This window comes from Rhagoletis zephyria, unplaced genomic scaffold (assembly GCF_001687245.7).
Source record: "Rhagoletis zephyria isolate East Lansing unplaced genomic scaffold, Rhagoletis_zephyria_1.1 Rzeph_scaffold_00953, whole genome shotgun sequence".
NCBI lineage: Eukaryota > Metazoa > Arthropoda > Insecta > Diptera > Tephritidae > Rhagoletis > Rhagoletis zephyria.
In genome coordinates, this window is record NW_016158037.1 from 7,591 (window position 1) to 14,770 (window position 7,180).

Genomic DNA, 7,180 nt, shown 5'->3' on the forward strand with positions numbered 1-7,180 from the left:
ACCGTAGTAGAAAGCGTAGTAAATTTCTTAAGAACTGCGTACTGCCTTAAGGAAATTTGACTCAAGAAAATTTCTTAGCCATTTCTTGTACGTCATTTTATATGGAGTTTTTGCTTTTCTTGAGAGCTGCATACAGGCCTTTACCAGAATCTCACTAGAATAAAATATGTATTCATTTTTAGTATCGGCGTATATGTAAATTCAAAACTTTAAAGCCGTCTTTCTCGAGTTTTGATTTTTTGAGTTATGACATTATTGTAGTAAATGAGCGGACATGTATATACCTGTAAGCTACCGGCCAAACCCGATCTTAGAATAAACTATTTTTGTAACTCTCATCATCAGTCCAACTGAAGCTACGCAGTCCACAAGATTTGGTTTCGGTTGGACATCGCATTAGGTAGAACAAGTTTAGCCTGGGCAAAACTAGTTTGACCTAAGATCGGATTTTACCGGAACATATACATACATGCATCGGCACATGTAACTTACCCAGTCTTTATTTGACCTGCCACAAAAAATGGTAATGAAAACGATTTTCCAGCAAAATTGTGTAGATAGAGGATTTTGCTTTTGTAACAAAATGTTATTACAGATAGTGGATTTTTCAAAATGAGAATATAATACCATAAAAGCAAAATTTTAAGTTTGGCATTATTGTCATGGCTGAAGGATAAATAAGAGCCCACGTTACCATCCAAAACTCATTTTCATCAAAATTGTAGATAGAGGGTATTGAATATAAGCCCTCGATATGCATTTAGGTTGCGGATTAACATCAAAACTGCTCCAACTTTTAGTATCAAGTCATGAGGAGCAGCTCCCCTACTCCTATAATTGCTCTTGTGGATATTCAGAAACGACAGTAGATATCGACGCATAACATATTAACCATTTCTTTATTAAATATCGTACAGCGGATATTTTTTGGACACCAAATTGATCGTATCTTCAAGTGGTTTTGATTAATTACACCAGGCTGAGATTCAAATACCCAATCGGCTAAATNTGGATATTCAGAAACGGCAGTAGATATCGACGCATAACATATTAACCATTTCTTTATTAAATATCGTACAGCGGTTATTTTTTGGACACCAAATTGATCGTATCTTCAAGTGGTTTTGATTAATTACACCAGGCTGAGATTCAAATACCCAATCGGCTAAATAACGCAAAATAATCTCTTGTGGCACTTGTCTTAATTTTTGCGTCTGGCGAGAGTTCTCGACCTTCTCTAACCCGCAAGAGAAAACTGAAATAATCAGATTCTCTGAAGCGCATATTTATCGAAAGTTGAAAATACTTTACCGTTCCCTCAGTTCGTCCGCCAAGATTTTTTTTTAATTTTCCAGCATTTTAAAATTATAGAAAGTTGAAAATAAAGAAATTAAATTATAGAAAGTTGAAAATAAAGAAATTAAATTATTGTTGTTGGAAATTGAAAATGAGAAAGCGTGTGTGAGATTCAGTTTTACATTTTAAAATTGCTGTATGTAAAACTTTAAAAATCTTTCCTCGCAAATATGTATGTACATAGTATATGAAATTATTCTTAAATCTTAAATGTTTTTAAAAAGTTTCAGATCGATTATACATAGATATATATGTTTATAATACATATAGAACCATATTTGGCTCATTAGAAAAAAACGTCAAAATAAACCATGTGAGATTTATATATGGATGTGTGTACAGAGCCAAAAGCAACATCATTGTATTGCATCACTCCCTACATTCGAACGTCAATTTTTTTAAATTCAAAATGGCGGATCCAATATGGCGATCAAATTAAAAAAAAACGTACTAAAATTAATACGTTGATCCTGAACGTTTTAAAGATTGTCAAGGGTTAAAACACGTCTCCAGTGGGTTCCTGGGGTTGCTGATTACGAATCTGATGTCAGATTTTCAAAACTCAAAATGGTGGATCCAAAATGGCGACCAGCTTTAAAAAACTGATTGGATTTGTTTGAAACTCTTAACCGCCATTTTGAATTTTGAAAACCTGAAATCAGATTCGTAATCAACAACCCTAGAAACCCACTGGAAACGTGTTTTAACCCTTTACAATGTTTAAAAGGTTCAATATCAACGTTTTAATTTTAGTACTTTTTTTTATTTGATCGCCTTATTGGATCCGCCATTTTGAATTTAAAAAAATTTACTTCAGACAGGTATGTAATTAAGGGAATGTTCGCCAATAATACCAGAGTAATTATAAGTAAAAACCACACTTTTAGCTGCATTTGAACATGTCCAGAAAATAAAAAAATTGAGAACATCAGCGTTTTTATAAAAAAACCGACCAGCGCGAGCTCTAAGAAAACTTTTTTTTCAAAACAAAAAAATATGTGTCTCTTTTTTTATAACAAATAACAATATTCTGATGTAGCGTTTATGAATTTCCAAAAAGAGTGTTTTTATGAACCACTCTAATGTACATATGCATTTAGGTTGCGGATTAACATCACAACTGCTCCAACTTTTAGTATCAAGTCATGAGAAGCAACACCCCTAGGAGTAGGGCTCTTGTGGATATTCAGAACCGACAGTAGATATCGACACCATTTCTTCTTCGGACAACATATTAACCATTTCTTTATTAACTATCGTACAGTGGTTATTTTTTGGATACCAAATTGATCGATCCTTCAAGTGGTTTGAATAATTACACCATGCTTTTTTAATTTTCCAGCATTTTAAGATTATAGAAAGTTGAAAACAAAGAAATGAAATAGTTCAAAATTATTGTTGTTGGATATTGAAAATGACAATGCGCGTGTGTGATTCGGGTTTACATTATAAAATTCCTCAATTTAAAACTTTAAAAACTTTTCATATTTGCGAGGTATGTACATAGTATATGAAATGATTCTTAAATCTTAAATGTCTGTACAAAGTTTCAGATCGATTATGCATAGATATATTAATTTATAATACATATAGGACCCTATTTGACTCAGAAAAAGAAAAACGTCAAAATAAACCATGTGAGATTTATATATGGGTGGCTGTACAGAGCCAAAACCAACGTTTTGTATTACAGATCATCCGCTATATCACTGCCTACATTCGCACGAACAAACAAGGGACCAAATAGAATAAATGGAACAATTATTCATTTTCTTTTGTCCCGCTGAGATGCTGCCTATCGAAAAGAACGTAGCAATGCTTTGCCTGATGTAATGTGGTTCAATGAATCTTAAAAGTTTGTGCAAAGTTTCAGATCGAGCGCTTTAGTTTGATGTATAATTTGTATCTTCGATTTATAGATCGCTGGGAATAAGCTCCTTGTTTTATCATAATATATAGTTTAACTGAGTAAAGTCTGCAACAAGTTCACAAAACCAATGTGTGTCTACAGTAGTTCCCTAAACCCTAGGAGTATTTTATAAAGAGAATTTCAATTGCAGATGTCGCTGTAATCCAAGCGGGAACAGTTACTCGAATTCCCTTTGCTTGAGTCCTGTTACCCACCTCGTATGTGGGTTTCGCCTTCTGCGATCACCTAACTCTCGGCCACTTCGGAAGATAACTCCGAGCACTCAAGTAAGATCCTCTTATAATTAATCAGGGCTATCACGGAATCCATCGCGGAAAACCCACCAATTAGAATGCTTGCTGCGAGTATGAAAAAATTGCTATCACTGAATCCGAGTAAACTCGAAAATGTAGCTTCCAGCTTGTAATGCTGATTCGAAATCAGATAGTTCAAAAGAAACAATAGACATTTATGTATGCCGTTTTGCTCACGCGGCCCCAGCAGTCGCGAGCAAAGCCCTAAACTGCCAATTGAGAGATCCAAGCTCTAGTCCGAGTCGTCTTCTGGAAGCGGAGTCTTTTTTTTAGTTTAGTTTCTTTTATTTAATAAATTTTTTGTCAAGTTTAGATTTTATCCTTTTAAAGGGAAAAATATTTTTTTAAATAAATTTTAATGATATTAAAGTAATTGGGTTTCTTTTCTAATAAATTATTGTTGAATATTATTTCGCTTCATAAAAAATATTCATTCATTACATAGCGTCTAGCAGATGAATGTATGTTTGTAAATATGTATGAATGTATGGTATTGGTATCTGACGTCTACGTTTACACAAATATGTGGAATTATATCTAACTGTAACAAATCTAGAGTACAATAAATATTTATTATTAGCAATAATGCGGCAATAATTCAGTGATTTTAAAATTTGTTCCGCCAGCATAAACTCGTCGTAGAGTATCTGTACGAACCTTCATTACGAACGAATTCAATTAAGGCTCTCTACGAATTTCGAATTTACGTTCGTAGCCCCTCGGATTCTGTGATAGCACTTTCGTAGATTTCACGAAAATCGAAGCTACGATGTATTCTGTGATAGCCCTGAATACATTTTTATAACTTTGTTCCAACTTTTTCATATAATAAATAAGTTGCCGTCAGGCACTAATATGTATAAATATACACACTCATATGTATATGCTTAGTGAAAATGTGTGAAGTTTTCGTTTATCCTATTTGTGAACCAAGTGAGTTCAACCGTAAAAGAGCTTTATAGATTCGGCACCTTCTGAGGAATTTCCGGCCCCCATATCACACCATCCCGAACATGGTCCTTCGAGCCGGATCGGCTTGAAGTTTTTCCATGGTGAACCACAATTTTAAGAGAAATAAATATTTTTTCAAAAACTGACCTTGAGACTTGATTGTTGTTAGTGCAGCGCTAAAATAATTGTGAACTGGCGAGGTTTATATACAAAAGGAAGTGTTGATTCGGTAAGCTGTTAAATTATATGGGGTAATAAAATTCGTTTACCTTGTGAATCATATGTTTAAAGTCCATTTACTAACCCTTTAAATGTATGTACATATTTGTATTGCGGCTAGGGAGGTTCCGATACAAGTAAACACAGTATACCAGTAGAAAAGGTTTTTGTTTTTGTAGCTGTTTCGTGGTGAAAGTCCTTTATGGGGACCAAATTTCCCCACAAGAAATTGAGCGCATGGTTGATTTTGCGACCCAAAAGACTGAATATTAGAAAACATTTAAAAAAAGTCTAAGGTAATACAATTATATGCAACTAAAAATAATCACAATAATTTGCACTTATGAGTTAATGTGATAATCATGTGTAAAAACTCTTTTCAACTATTATTTTTCACAAAATAATTTTTCGGATCAGTTTGCTCTGAGCGCTTGGTTTGTTTACCAAGAAAATGCAGCCCTGTTGGTTTTTATTTCTGTATAGCATCGCGGTGAGTTTCTATTTCTTAGTAATTCGGTTTGTGAAACGGTAAACAATTTATTGAAATTTATTTATTTGATGTGTATAAGATTTCATTAATGCATTTTTTTGTATTTTCAGACTATTAATTACAAGCACAGCATCATCAACGGTGATTGCAAGAACTACTGCAATCCCTGCGGTTTTTCCTCTTGGTAAATGCGTTCTGGTCGTGACCAAGGGTGGTCTCCCAAATCGGCCGGATATAAGGTTAGTCATTTTAAATTTTATATCTTTGTTCGTCGACATTATATGACATGTCATCATTGCAGGCTATTGTTGCAGAACAAAACCCCGCAACCACTGCTGTGGTAAATATGTTCCAGCAGAGCTGCCCACCGCCGTCGGTGTAATGATTTCGATAGCTGAACAAACGCCATCTCCTGGGTATTCCCACAGCTTGCCGACACTAGCTATTATACGTGTGAATGCAACTGCGGCTTAATTTGGTTATTAAGTATATAGTACCATGTCATTGGCAAAAACACTAAGGGCTGCTGGAAAATATAGGTTGTAAAGTTTTTGGTATCGATGAACTTACTCGAAGAAGACGATGGCCGAAAACATATGATGAAACATCTTCTGGCATGCCTTAGACAATCGTTAAGTCAGACGGAGGCTTTACATACGATATTTCACACATGGCTGGAATTCGTGCGCGGACAGAGCACACATTTAAAAAATATTTATCGTTCAGCAGAACGTGCATGCATATTCGATTCCGATTTTATGGGTCGATTACGGAGGACGACCGAACTTCAGTTGGCTGGCCAGTGGCTGAAATGGTATTACGATGGCAACTAGCAACTGAAAGCTGGCAACTAAGTTGCTATATTGGCAAGTGCGTTTTTGTGGCTGCCGGGAATTTTTGATTGAGCTACTTTATTTCTTTTTTAAACTTTTTTTTTTAAATTGTACCACCTTGAAATTTATGAAACTTAATTATTGCTATTCATAATAAAAAACCTTTTCATTTCAGTGGCGCTGCCCATCGGCAACCCAACTGAGGTTCCGTTCCCATCCATAATCGATCCATAAGTCATAATCGCACGAACTAATCAAGGCTATCATAGAATCCATCGTAGTCCGATTTTTCGTGAAATCTACGAAAATGCTATTAAGNCAAGGCTATCATAGAATCCATCGTAGTCCGATTTTTCGTGAAATCTACGGAAATGCTATTAAGGTCCAATAGCTACGAACGCAGCGCTTGCTTTGAATACACACGTTCATAGCAGTTCAGATTCAGTGATCGATTTTTCATAGATTTTAAGAAAAATTGGACTACGATGGATTCCGCCACCAATATGTTTTCTCCTTTGACAAGATGTTGGAGAATCGCGGCAGCACAGCCGTATACTTACTCTATGCTATACGCGCATATGCTAAATTTCTCTCACCTAGCTAAAGTGCTTGACAAAGGCAGAAGGCATATCTTCAACATTATAACTTAAAGTAAAAAAGTTTAAGGCATGCATAAAAGAATCAACAGAACCAAAAAATGTCCTCAAAACTATTAAACATAAAAAATTGCACGAATAAAATTCATAATTTAAAATAAAATATCGCAACTGTTTTTTATATGTACATACATATTTACAAGATGAATCTTAAGCACCCACAGTAAGTCCTAAATAAGTAAGAAATCTCTAAATAGTAGCGAAACTGTATCTCAACAAATAATTTTTAGCAAAAAATACAACCGATTTCAATGCGCATTCAGGTCGTTCTGGTTACGTAGATCCGATGTCCTCCCTTTTTTTAAATCGTTAAAAAAAAAATTAATACGTATTCTACAGAAAAATATCAAGATACATATTTAAGGATTTTAAGCAAAAATAAATAAAGGAAAACTTGTTCGTGATATCTCGACTAAGGTGTATTCATGATACAAAAATCTGAAGGTAAAACC

At 34.6% G+C, this 7,180-nt stretch overlaps 1 long non-coding RNA gene across 1 annotated transcript in view; it reads right to left on the reverse strand.

Moving 5' to 3' along the window:
* Positions 1-1,479: 1,479 nt before the first annotated feature.
* Positions 1,480-7,180, reverse strand: part of LOC108362174 (uncharacterized) — a 20,689-nt gene continuing 14,988 nt past the window's right edge. The window contains exon 3 of the long non-coding RNA XR_001847423.1: positions 1,480-1,490. This is a non-coding gene — a long non-coding RNA (uncharacterized LOC108362174). The remainder of the gene's footprint in view (positions 1,491-7,180) is intronic.